This window comes from Chrysemys picta, chromosome 1 (genome assembly GCF_011386835.1).
Source record: "Chrysemys picta bellii isolate R12L10 chromosome 1, ASM1138683v2, whole genome shotgun sequence".
In the NCBI taxonomy this organism is placed as follows: domain Eukaryota; kingdom Metazoa; phylum Chordata; order Testudines; family Emydidae; genus Chrysemys; species Chrysemys picta.
In genome coordinates, this window is record NC_088791.1 from 325,376,857 (window position 1) to 325,389,809 (window position 12,953).

At 52.6% G+C, this 12,953-nt stretch overlaps 1 long non-coding RNA gene across 1 annotated transcript; it reads right to left on the reverse strand.

The window, feature by feature from the left end:
- Nucleotides 1-2,494: 2,494 nt before the first annotated feature.
- Nucleotides 2,495-11,173, reverse strand: LOC135980927 (uncharacterized). The gene is made up of 3 exons (XR_010597869.1): nucleotides 9,539-11,173; nucleotides 4,464-5,112; nucleotides 2,495-4,105 (listed from the first exon to the last, which is right to left on the reverse strand). It is a non-coding gene; the product is annotated as an uncharacterized LOC135980927 (long non-coding RNA).
- Nucleotides 11,174-12,953: the final 1,780 nt, after the last annotated feature.

The following is a 12,953-nucleotide window of genomic DNA, read 5'->3' on the forward strand; positions in this document are numbered from 1 at the left end:
AGGTGGTGACCTGGCCGGAGTTACCAGGCAGAGAAACTGCCGTGGTGCTGGAGCGACCATGGATGGGGGACGCTAGCCCAGCGAGAGGGCTGTGATGCCATGCCTGGCTGCCGGGGGGCACCTAACGATGAGTAGATTCATTTATGATTGGCATCGTTGGCAGGATTGAGTTCCCCCTGTGATCCGTGAGGGAAGTCTCTCCAGCGGAGCACACTCCCTCTCAAAGCAGGGGGACCGGACATGATTGGTTGTAATTGCCAGCTGTGGGAGGGAGTGTGCAGCAGTGGTTAGTTAAGGGGCCTGGAAATAAGGACTGCTGGGTCTATTGGAGAGTGTCACTAGGAGCAGTGCATAAGATGAGGTGTCCTATCATGTTTACTCAGATCAGATTAGGACATAATAGAATGGCTGAAATAGTTTATTTTATTTGTATTGTATTATTTTGCAATTGTTAAGATCAGCATCTACTTAGCTCAGACTGAAGCATCTTATCTAATTTTTGAGATCTAAGTGTCTCCTCTTTGAGTGCGACGAGACAATTTAACACATTGTGACAAAGAATTTTCATTGCCACTTGTTATGATTTCAAGAAACAAACTGGTTTAGTTTGAATAGGATTTTCGGTCAGAAACGGTTTCAATGAAATTTCCCCACCATCTCGATTCCTGGGCTCTATCTCTGCCTTTCGGGGGGGGGGGGGTTGCTGTCTGTTAGAACTGGAGTCTGATTTGGATAGGGATCGAGACCTCTTCAATGTTTTTAATGAAGTAAATACTAATGGGAATTGTGTGATCATGGGAGATTTTAACTTCCCAGATATAGACTGGAGGACAAGTGCTAGTAATATAATAGGGCTCAGATTTTCCTAGATGTGATAGCTGATGGATTCCTTCACCAAGTAGTTGCTGAACCAACAAGAGGGGATGCCATTTTAGATTTGGTTTTGGTGAGTAGTGAGGATCTCTTAGAAGAAATGGTTGTAGGGGACAGCCTTCATTTGAGCGATCGTGAGCTAATTCAGTTTAAACTAAATGGAAGGGTAAACAAAAATAGATCTGTGACTAGGGTTTTTTTTTCAAAAGGGCTAACTTTAAAAAATTAAGGAAATTAGTTAGGGAAGTGGATTGGACTGAAGGACTTGTGGAACAGATGGATCAGACTGAACAAGTTCCAAACCTCTCGGAGGCTCTTACCTTCTAAACAGGGACGTCAGTTTTCTAGTAAAATCAGGAAAAAGAAAGGAGAAAACTCAAAAGAGGTTCCTCCTGGCGCTCACGTACGTGACCCCTAATACTCTCTCAGTCCTCAAAGAGAGACCTCGAGAAGGAGACTTGCTGAAGGAAAGCTACAGGGGACTCAGAGGTTTCCCTGGTCCTGAGCCCCTGTCCTGCCTGGCTGATGTCAGCATCTCTCTGTGAGGTCACCACCTTTGACCAATAGGCGGAGGTCCTGCAAAAGGCCTTTGTGATGTCACTGTCACACCCACCCATCCCCTGCAGTGCTAATGTCCTGCCACAGGCCAGACCCTTTGGAGGTTTGAGCTACTCTCTGTGGATCACCCCACTCAATGAGTGTTCATTCTAGGAAGCAAGCCGGCTAGACAGTAAAACAGCAGAGGCTGCTCCCAATGCTACACTCGGTTTCTCAGAAATGAGTAGAATTTATGGGCAGAAGAGACAGTTAGAGCACCTAATCTGATCCCCTACATATCACAGGCCTTTCTGCACCATATGGGGCAGGCAGAGCTCTGCCTGGGCGCAGGGGGAATGGGATGGGGGTAGATCAAGGAAAGAGGGGAGGGGAATGGGTGTGAGGGAAAGAGCTCCTGTCCCAGATGAAGGAATTTGGGGGCAGAGGAAAGGACCCTGCTCCACAGAGAGGGGAGAGGGTTTCTGTGAGTGCCAGGGGGCTCCATTTCCCCTTCCACTAGCTCCCCATTTACAGAGAGCCAGAGCAGTACCTGCAGCAGAGAGCGGGAGTTGCTGGTGTCCTGGGAGGCACAGGCCCTGCAGCTCCTCGGGCACCTGGCGCAAGTGCCGCATGATACGGAGCTGGCGCATCACATTGGCCGTGACGTCCTCCTGCTGCAAGGGAATGAGAACCTGTCTGAGACTCAGACGCCTCCGAGGAATCAGGGGGGATTAACGGCCCCTGGAACCAGCAGCATTTCCACCCAGCCTCTGCCCACCTCTGAGGGATGGATTTCCCCTCCTGACCCCCAGGATGGAGTCTTGTTGTCCTTCCTAGTGACCTCCAGTGGCAACCCCCTTCCTTGTACGGGGAGCTCCTGCCACTTCCCCCTCAGTGCCCCTGACAGCTGTTCCACCTCCAATCCACAGCTCAAGTTCTCAGACCCCTCTCCTCCAGCCCCATGCAGGTTGGGTAGGGAGGGGACTGTAGCGGGGGGGGGGGGCAGGAGGGATTCTGGCAGCAGTGAAGTGGGATGTGGGGAGGTTGAGACCTTTCCCCAAGTCACCCCAGCCAGTAATGCTGAAGCCGCAGGATGGCAGCCCTGGTGAATGGGACGGATCGGCAGCCCCTGCTGACTAGGGTTACCATACGTCCGTTTTTTCCCGGACATGTCCTGCTTTTCGGCAATCAAACCCCCGTCCGGGGGGAATTGCCGAAAAGCCAAACATGTCCGGGAAAATGCTGGCCGGGTACTTCCTCTCCCGCGGCTGCTCTGCTCCGCTCCTCCCCTCTCAGACTTTAAGAGCCGAGCTGCCCGAGCCAGCGCTACTTGCTTCGGGCAGCACCCCCCCTTCCTCCAGACCCCGAGCCGCCAGCCAGGCACTTCCCTTCCCGGGCTCCAGCTGAGCTGCTCCGCTCCTCCCCTCTCAGACTTTAAGAGCCGAGCTGCACGAGCCAGCGCTACCGGGTGGGCGCTTCCCCTCCCGTGCTCCAGCTGCGCTGGGGAAGTGCCGGCCGGGGGCGCAGGGTCTGGGGGCTGCACGGCAAACCGTGAAGCCGGTAGCGCTGTGGCAGCCCTCTCCCCATGGCTGGGAGTGGGAGGGAGGAGGGGGCGGAGTTAGGGCGGGGAAGGAGCGGAGTTGGGGCGGGGCTAGGGGTGGGAAAATGGGCGGGGCCAGGGCCCGTGGAGGGTCCTCTTTTTTTATTTATTAGACATGGTAACCCTACTGCTGACTGAATCCTCCTGTTCTCTCCAGAACGGGTCCAGCCTTGCCAGCAGCAGGGCAAGCGTCCCCTGCCCATGTGCCTCAGCCCTGCCTGGTCAGACGCCATCACCCGTCAGTCCTTGGCCTCCCAGGCTGCCAGTGATGGGAGCAACTCTGGGTGGTGGCTCGGGTGACACAGACACCAGACCACTAGGAATTGGGTGCGGCCCTGTGGGACAGGAGAGTCTCGCAGAGGGCACTTGGGGGACTCTCCTGCCCTTCCCAAGAGCGATAGCACCCTGTCCTAAGAACATAAGTCTGGGATGAGGCAAAGCTTGTCATTAATTAGCCTGGCTAAAGAGCTGGCTGGAGCTGCTCCGGGGACAAGCTGGCTCGCTCCTGCTCATGGAGGTGAATTCATCTCCCTTCCCAGGAGCACCTGCTCTCCCTTTCATTCCCCACCAGGCTTCTTGTGCCAGGCCAGCGAATGGCCACAGGATGGGAATGAGGCCTGGGCCGCGCCCCAATCTCCTGAGTCTAATGCAGCTGCTCACCTTGTCCCCCATCAGCTGCTGGGTTTCCCCCAGGAGGGAGTAGGTGACAGGGAGAGAGACACACACACACACATTTGTCCTTCTGGTTGCAGGGCTTGTGTCCTTCCAATCCCATTGGTGGCTGCACAGTGGGCAGAGTCCTCGCTGCGTGCCCGGCCCAACAGAATTGCAGGGCGTGGTGTGGAACACAGAAAGAGATAGAGAGACTCATCCTCCAGCCGGGGTCAATCTGAGAGAAATTGGCTGGGGTCCCAGTCTCACTCTTCTAGCGGGTGCCATTTCCCAGCTGGGTTCCTTACTCCTCTGGTGCAGCAGCAGCTGGTAGAGCCGGTAAACCCCCTCCCTGGCCTGCCGGCTGATGACCTTGGCTGGGTCACTGACGGACAGAGCTAGCTGTGCCATGTGGTGACCCATCCTGGGGAATTCCGCTGAGTTCTAATGGACGGGAGAGGGAGAGGGGACTCCATCAGCATTTTCCTGTCAGCTCCCAGTCCCCCCCGGGCCAGGACTCTCCTTCCCCTCAGCAGGGCCCTCCATGAGGACTTGCTTCCCCAGCTGCTCCAGGATGACAGGGAGGCATGAACCTGGAGCACAGTCCCCTTAAAAGCCCAGAGTCACCACTTAACTAGGACAAGAAGAACTTGACTCAAGCCAGGCTCACTCTCTGCTCTGACTCTGCCTCCCCAAGAGGAACACTCCTAACCCACAGCCCCTGCAGCAGCAGATCCTACAGCCCGTCGGAGCCAGATCACCTACGCCTGGAGTCAGGAAGCTGGGGTCAGAGGTCACTTACGTCAAACTCAGGGAGGGTGATGGTGAATCTGAGCAGGGCAGTGCTGCTCTTAACGGCCCTGGCTCTCTCTCGCGGCACCGTGGACACGATCTAGTAGTTAATGTGCTGTGGGGAAAGGAGGCATTGCACTGACTGCCCTGACCAAGGATGCCCACTTGGGGCCCGGCTAGGAGGACAGACTGGAAAATGGATCTAAGAGTGAAGGTAAAATTGTCCCCACCTCTCTCATCGGGCTCACCTCCAAGATGTACTGGAGCCTGTCGGTGTCTGGGGACTCTGCCAGCAGGTTCCCCAGCATGGCATCCAGGAGGTCTGGCAAGACCCTAGGCAGATCCTGAAAGCAAGGGAGAGCCATGGGTCAGAGTTAGGGAAAGTGGGGCTACACCTGCCACAGGATGGGAAGTGGGGTCTCTGGGAAACACTGGTGAGACCCCCAAACACATATCCTGGCCTCTCTCATTCACATCCCACTGCAGGCAATTAGCAAGGACTCATGGCAGGATGACAGCTGGCTCTTCAATCCATGACTTTAGCATGATCTACCTGCACTTGGGTGGTGTCCTTCTCCATGCCCAGGGTGAAGACGGCGTGCAGGGCAGCTCGGAGGAGGTGGGTCTCCAGCTCTGGCTCCACGGCAGGTGTCATAGTGCTGGCAAGAGAGAGGAGCCGGTATTAGACTGTGCAGTGCGGGGATGGGACTGGCACCAACACGCAGGTGAAACTGCAGGGAAATAGGCACAGGCTGGCGAGAATGGAAACTGAGGCACCGAGCCAGGGAATGACAAGGCCAAGGTTTCTCAGACAGACAGTGGCAGGGCAGGAATAGCCCCTGTTCCCTGGACCCTGCTGCCCCTCCTGTATCTGATCCTGGGAGTGAGCCTCTCCCCAAAGCCGTTGCAATGTTACTGGAGTGAAAAGAACAGCCCAGCCAGGAGAGAGTGACCCTTCCCCGCACCTCTGCCAGAGGAGCCACCCTTGGGCGGTGACCTGGGAGTGGGAGGGGCAGTGACTCCCAGCCCTGCGCCTGAGTTTCCTATTGACCTGTGGGACTTTGGGTAAGTTGCTCCCCGCTCTAGGCTCTGTCCCCAGCAGTCAAATGGGGATTTCATACTTTCCCACTATTGGAAAGTGCTGGGAGAATCCCCCAGCAAAAGCTGCTCTGACAGTGCTAAGCAGCATCTGACCATTAGAGGTCGGAGCGCACTGCCCAGGAGAAGGAGTGTTTGGTTCTGGGCTGTTGGAGTACGGGCTTGCAACCATCTGTGCACACATATTATACTAATTGCATCTAGACCACATCTCCCTAGTTTGTTTGTGAGAATGTCCTTATTAACACCAAGATGGATCACATCTACTGTTTACTTCACTAGGCCCGTAACCCTGCCAAAGAAGGAGCTAGGATTGGTTTGGAATGATTTGTTCTTGACAAGTCCATGCTCACTAGTCCTAAGAACCAAATTGTCCTGTAGGTGCTGACAAACTGATTGTTTAATAAGGGGTTCCAGTATCTTTCCAGGTATGTTAATGGATGGGAAGACGTTCTTTTTCAGGGATCTCTGACGAGAACTGGGGCACAGCACTTAGTTTGTTGAGGCCATAAAATGGAGACAGGCACCTCTTCTCTTCTCCCAGCACCCCAGATACCTAAAAGGGTGGGACTCACATCCCTCAATGGGCTTAAAAAAGACAATGGTTACAATGTGGCCCCAACCATTTCTGGTTTCTGCAGACTAGATGTTTTAGCAAAGTTTAGAATTCCTTGGTGCTCAACACCGTGAAACTCCCCTTTCTCCTTCATAAAGGGCTTTAACGCCCCTTATCTCACCCAGGCTCTCGACTGCCCAAAGTTGGAGAATTGTCCCTGTTCCCACTGCAGAGCACCCCCCACGACACACACACAGAGTCCTCCTGGTGGTGGGAGGGGAACAGAGGAAAGGACAGAAGACTTAAGAGATGAAGAGAAAGGAGGAAGGGATGGAGGAAAAGGTAAAACAAAAAGAACAAACCCTAATGTCCCCAGTGATTCTAAGGGACAAAATCCCAGGTAAGGAATAAAATTCGACCACCTTAAGCTAGTGTTTTCCATGCCTAGAATTCAGCTGGCGCCAGATGCATCAGACTGAACAGGTTCCAAACCTCTCGGAGGCTCTTACCTTCTAAACAGGGACGTCTGTTTTCTAGTAAAATCAGGAAAAAGAAAAGAGAAAACTCAAAAGAGGTTCCTCCTGGCGCTCATGTACATGAACCTAAATACTCTCTCAGTCCTCAAAGAGAGACCTCGAGAAGGAGACTTGCTGAAGCAAAGCTACAGGGGACTCTGAGGTTTCCCTGGCCCTGCGCCCCTGTCCTGCCTGGCTGATGTCAGCATCTCTCTGTGAGATCACCACCTCCCCAGCACCTTTGACCAATAGGCTGAGGTCCTGCAAAAGGCCTTTGTGATGTCACTGCCACACCCACTCCTCCCCTGCAGTGTTAATGTCCTGCCACAGGGCAGACACTTTGGAGGTTTGAGCTACACAAAGAGGAGATACTTAGATCTCAAAAATTAGATAAGATGTTTCAGTCTGAGCTAAGTAGGTGCTGCTTTTAACAATTGCAACATAATAAAATACAAATAAAATAGACTATTTCAGCCATTCTATTATGTCCTAATCTGATCTGAGTAAACAGGATAGGACACCTCATCTTATGCACTGCTCCTAGTGACACTCTCCAATAGATCCCCATTCTCCACCTGCCGGGAGGTAAATAGGGCGGATTGTTATCCCTACTTGAAAGAGGGAGAAGCTGAGGCTGAGAAAGGAGAATTGACTTGTCTTAGGTCACACAGCCAGTCCGTGGCAGAGTTGGGAATAGGACCCAAGAGCCCTGATTTTCAAACTAACCATCGGATCTTGAATTTCAGACATTGAATGACCTGAATAAAGTGCTCTCAAGTGAGTTCCAGACCAGCAAGAGTTCATAGTAATTATTCAGCAAGTATTTTAGGAGAACTGGAATGTTAGAGAAAATAATGAACTGCAGAGACGCAGCAAAATTTGTCGAACATATGACTGGTTATGACTATTTACTTGGTCTTAAAAGAAAACAACAGGGACCTGAGTCTCCTCCCTGTCAATAACCCCCTGCTCAGCCAATCAGGGTAGAGACCGAGGGGCGGGAGGATGAGGGTTCTCACCAGAGAGCCCAAAGGATGGCCCAGGTCACCGCTGGGGATCACTGTCTGAGCACTATTTCAGCCCCACATTTTTCGGTGGACCTCCCACAATGGGAGTTGTAGAGCAACCCCCATGACACACACACACCCCTCCTGGTGGTGGGAGGGGAACAGGGAAAGGACAAAAGAAGTAAGAGATGAAAAGAAAGGAGGGAGGGATAGAGGAAAAGGTAAAAGAAAAAGGACAAACCTTAATGTCCCCAGAGATTCTAAGGGACAAAATCCTAGGTGGGGAATAAAATTTGGCCACCTTAAGCTAGTGTTTTCCATGCCTAAAATTCAGCTGGAGCCAGATGCAGCAGACTGAACAGGTTCCAAACCTCTCGGAGGCTCTTACCTTCTAAACAGGGACGTCAGATTTCTAATGAAATCAGGAAAAAGAAAGGAGAAAACTCAAAAGAGGTTCCTCCTGGTGCTCACATACACGAACCCAAATACTCTCTCAGACCTCAAAGAGAGATCTCGAGAGGAGACTTGCTGAAGCAAAGCCACAGGGGTCTCTGAGGTTTCCTTGGCCCTGCGCCCCTGTCCTGCCTGGCTGATGTCAGCATCCCTCTGTGAGGTCACCACCTCCCCTGCACCTTTGGCCAATAGGCCGAGGTCCTGCAAAAGGCCTTTGTGATGTCACTGCCACACCCACCCCTCCCCTGCAGTGTTAATGTCCTGCCACAGGGCAGACACTTTGGAGGTTTGAGCTACTCTCTGGGGATCACCCCGCTCAATGAGTGTTCATTCTAGGAAGCAAGCCGGCTAGACAGTAAAACATCACAAGCTGCTCCCAATGCTACACTCGGTTTCTCAGAAATGAGTAGACTTTATGGCCAGAAGAGACAGTTAGAGCATCTAATCTGACCCCCTGCATATCACAGGCCTCCTGTCTATCACAATAGCTACTTTTGGGGCAAACACATTCCGGAAAGGCATCTAGTCTTTATTAATGACATCAAGAGATGGAGAATCCACCACTTTCCTTGGTAGCTTCTTCCTGTGTTCAATCATCCTCGCTGTTGAATATTTGTGCCTTATTTGTCATAGGAATTTGTCTCTTTTCACCTTCCAGCCATTGGGTCTTGTTCTGCCTTTCTCTGCTAGACTAGAGAGCCCTTTAATCCCCAGTATTTTCTCTCCATTAAGGCACATCAACACTTCAATGAAGTCCCCTTCAATCTTCTTTTGATAAGCTAAACAGGTTGAGCTCTTTCAATAGCTCACTAGAAGGCATTTTTCTCCAGCCCTCAGAACATTTGGTGGCTCTTTGCTGCCCCAGCTCCAATTTCTAGGACCATCTTTTTCAAAGGAGGACACCAACACTGGAGGCAGTATTCCAATAGCAGTCTCACTGCTGCTGTGTCACCTCCCTATCCTACTCACGGCTCTGCTCCTTCGTCTAATGATGGCTTTAGCCCTGTTCACCACAGCATCACACTGGGAGCTCATGTTGAGTGGCTTCTCCACTCTGGCCCCTAAATCCTTTTCAGAGTCACTGCTTTCCTGGATACACGTCCCCATTCTGGAGGTGTGGCCGGCGTGCCTTGTTGCCACGCATAGGACCTTGCATTGGGCTCTGCTCAAACTTGTTTTCTTTGAATGGGTCCAGCTGGCCGAATGAGCCAGATCGCTCTGTATCACTGCCCTCTCCCCATCAGGAATTACCACTCTGCCTGTATTTTGTCATCCCCCAATCTTATCCGCAGTGATTGTATGTTTTCTCCCAATTCATTGATAACAATTATTTTAAAAAATTAGTCCTTGAGAGCTTCTTCAGACCCTTAGTACCCAGGACCTGCTCCCCACATCACAGTGAGAAATGCTGTCCAGCCCTGCTGGTACATAGGGGATAAGCACAGAACAAACGTACCTTTAGGAGCTGTGTTGTCCATAGGCTCTGAACAACATGTGGGGGTCAGCAGATTACAAACGCACGACAGACCTGTAGTGTAGACAGGTCCCAACTGTGTCTCAGTTTCCCACCCTGTAAAATGGGGAGAACAAACAAAACCTTGATTAGCTCCATTTGATAGCTGGGGAAACCGAGGCACCCAGCGGTGCAGAGACTCGCTCATGGTCCCAAAGCCAGGAATAGAAAACAGTAGATCTGATAGCCAGGCCTGGGACCTAACCCTGGTTTTCCTGGCCTTGCTGCTCTAAGTTTAGTCACAGCCTCCATGTCTTTTCCCCCGTGTCCCTTAACCCCACGTCACTGCAGAAGAGAGATTTTCTGGTAGCCAGCTGGCTCTCCTGCATGTGGATGTCGTTCCAAAAGACATGCTCTGGCTCAGTCCCATGCTATGGTTGGCTGAAGGAACCACTTGGTCACATTCTAGGCCCTGAGTTATACAGGAGGGGCGACTAGATGCACATAATGGTCCTTTCTGACCTGAACCTCTATCAATCGCTACATTTTCTGCTGCTAGGAAGAGAACTCTGGACCTATTTTCTCTCATTCACTTTCAGTCGGAATAATTTCAATCCAGGCCAAAGGATTTCCTCTTCCATTGTGTCTTCAGCACCTTTGCGAGCAACCAGTTACTGTTACCCACAGGTTTCCAGTTTCAACCTGTCCCAGGGTGAGATGGCCAGGAAAGGGGTTGGAGCTCAACTGCACCTGGCCCAGGTGATGCAGCTCCCTAGGGTGAAGGGAATAAGTGTGGGGGTCACGTGACAAGACGCAGCCTGTGATTAGGACCCAGGCCTGCTGAGAGATAGAAGGGCAGCCTGTGCTCAGCCAGGAGAGAGACCCCAAGGGAAGCAGGCATGGGAGGGGCTTGGAGAGTCCTTTAAAGGTCAGGGACAAGCTGGGAAGGGGCCAGGTTGAGCACTAAGGACCAGGCCCTAGGAGGGAAAGACAGGGCAGTTTAGGAGATGGGGCAGATAGTCCAGTTGGTTTCGGCTCCCAGGACCAGACACCCAGAGGTGAAGGTGATTGTCGGGGCTTCTGTCCTTCTTCCCCAGTGTAGATTTGATAGTGGAGAAGACTGATGCCGTAAGGGGGAAGTGAGTTACCCCAAGGTCACCCAGTGAGTTTATATCACGAATGCATACTCGGAAGGATCCAATAGAAACATGGATTTTCCAGTCTCTTCTTTCTAGGAGTCCCCAGGGCTAAGGTAAAACCCCTGCTGCCCCTCCCCATTCTGCTCACCTCCAAGATGTGCTGGAGTTTGTCTGTGCTGGGGGGTGCTGTCAGCAGGATCGAGAGCTCGTCATCCATGTTCTCGGCGCAGGCCTTGCTCAGAGCCTGCCAGCGGAGGGAGACCAGGGGTCAGGAGCCTGCATTAGCACCCGTGTGCCATTGATCAGGAGCTGGCTGAGGTAAGTGCCGCCTGGCTGGAGCTCGCACCCAGAAACCCTGCCCCAGGTTGGAACCCCCTCCCACACCCAAATTCCCTCCCAGACCTCACACCCGGCACCCCAACCCCCTGCCCCAGGTCGGAATCCCCTCCTGTACCCTAATCCCTCCCAGACCCCACACCCCCACCCGTAGGGTTACCATACGTCCGGATTTTCCCGGACATGTCCGGCTTTTGGGGGCTCAAATCCCCGTCCGGGGGGAAATCCCCAAAAGCCGGGCATGTCTGGGAAAATCGGGAGGTCAGCCGGCCCGCGGGGAGCCGGTCAGCCGGCCCGCGGGGAGCCGGTCAGCCGGGCCGGCGGGGAGCCGGGCCGGCGGGGAGCCGGGTCGGCCGGGCCCGCGGGGAGCCGGGTCGGCCGGGCCCGCGGGGAGCCGGGCCGGCGGGGAGCCGGGTCGGCCGGGCCCGCGGGGAGCCGGGCCCGCGGGGAGCCGGGTCGGCCGGGCCGGCGGGGAGCCGGGCCGGCGGGGAGCCGGGTCCGCCAGGCCCGCGGGGAGCCGGTCAGCTGGGCCGGCGGGGAGCCGGGCCCGCGGGGGGCCGGGAGCCGGGGGGGTGCGCCGGGCCGCCGGGGGCCGGCAGTGCTGGGCGGGCCGGGGGTGGTCGGCCGGGGCCGGCACCCCAGGGCCCGAGCTGACCCAGGCTGGAAACGCCGGGGGGCCAGCCTGGGCCGCGCCTCCTCCCCCCAAACCCCCCCTTACCTGCTTCAGGCTTCCCGCGAATCAAATATTCGCGGGAAGCAGGGGAGGGGGCGGAGACTTTGGGGAGGGGGCGGGGTTGGGCGGGGCTGGGGGCGGGGCCGTGGAGTGTCCTCCATTTGGAGGCACAAAATATGCTAACCCTACTTAGTACTGTGCAGAGAACAGAGACACAACAAAGTGTTTGGAAGATCATTCCCTTAATCTCTTCCAATCACTTCCATATCCAATGCATGCACTTTAGAAACTAATAGCAAATGATTTTTTCCCAGGACCAGTGCTGCAACGCAAACCAAACCAGGGATCTGAAAACTCAAGCTGATTTCATTTCTGACTGTTACATCAAACTGTTCTAACAACCATGACCAGTAAGAATTATGAAATCAGATTTCAGTTGACAATTCTATTGATAATGTGTGAGCCAGATTGGAATGTAGCTCACTCTTCCATAACTGCACTGTCTCTGCAATGCTAACAGGAGTAAAATCTTATTTTTGTCAGTAAACTTAGCAGAAATCTTGAATAGGAAAGACTATGCCATGTTCACTTAGTTTCTTGTTGAACTATAACTGCCCTTTAAGGTTGATTGTGTTTGGCCTGGTGAGAATTGCAAACATGTCTGGTTTCCACTGTTGTTTAACACAGAAAACTGTTCAAACAGCTCAAGTATACATGAGTTATTTCCTGACTTGCACATCTGTGGTTGAAAGCTCCACCTACTGGACAGTAGGAATATATATTTGTAATTTAAGCAAACAAACAACAGTGTTCTTTACATCCATCAACTGAAATTCCCAGACTAGCAGAGGTTTTTAACCATTGCGTGCTATAGAAGATATTATATTTCTGTTAATATGTTCTTACAATATTTGTTAAATACATTCATACAGGAGCAATATCTTAATCAATTTTCTTGTAAAACTGAAGAGATTATTAATTGCATTCCTTCATCAGTATAGGGAGAGGGGTTTCTTGATGTCACAGTGATAGTAAAATTAATAGTTAAAAAAATTGAGAGAGCTAGAGTAAAATCTGATAGCAAAATACCTCAGCAAACATTAGCCTTGCAAACTATCTGTACAATAAGGCCCAGTCCTGCAAAATATTATCACCAACATCATCATGGCAAATCCCAGAGAGATACAGCCCCCTTGTAGATCCTTCTTGAAAAAATCTTTTATGCATGTGCTTTACCATGCACACATGAATAGCACGTGAAGTTAGTGGG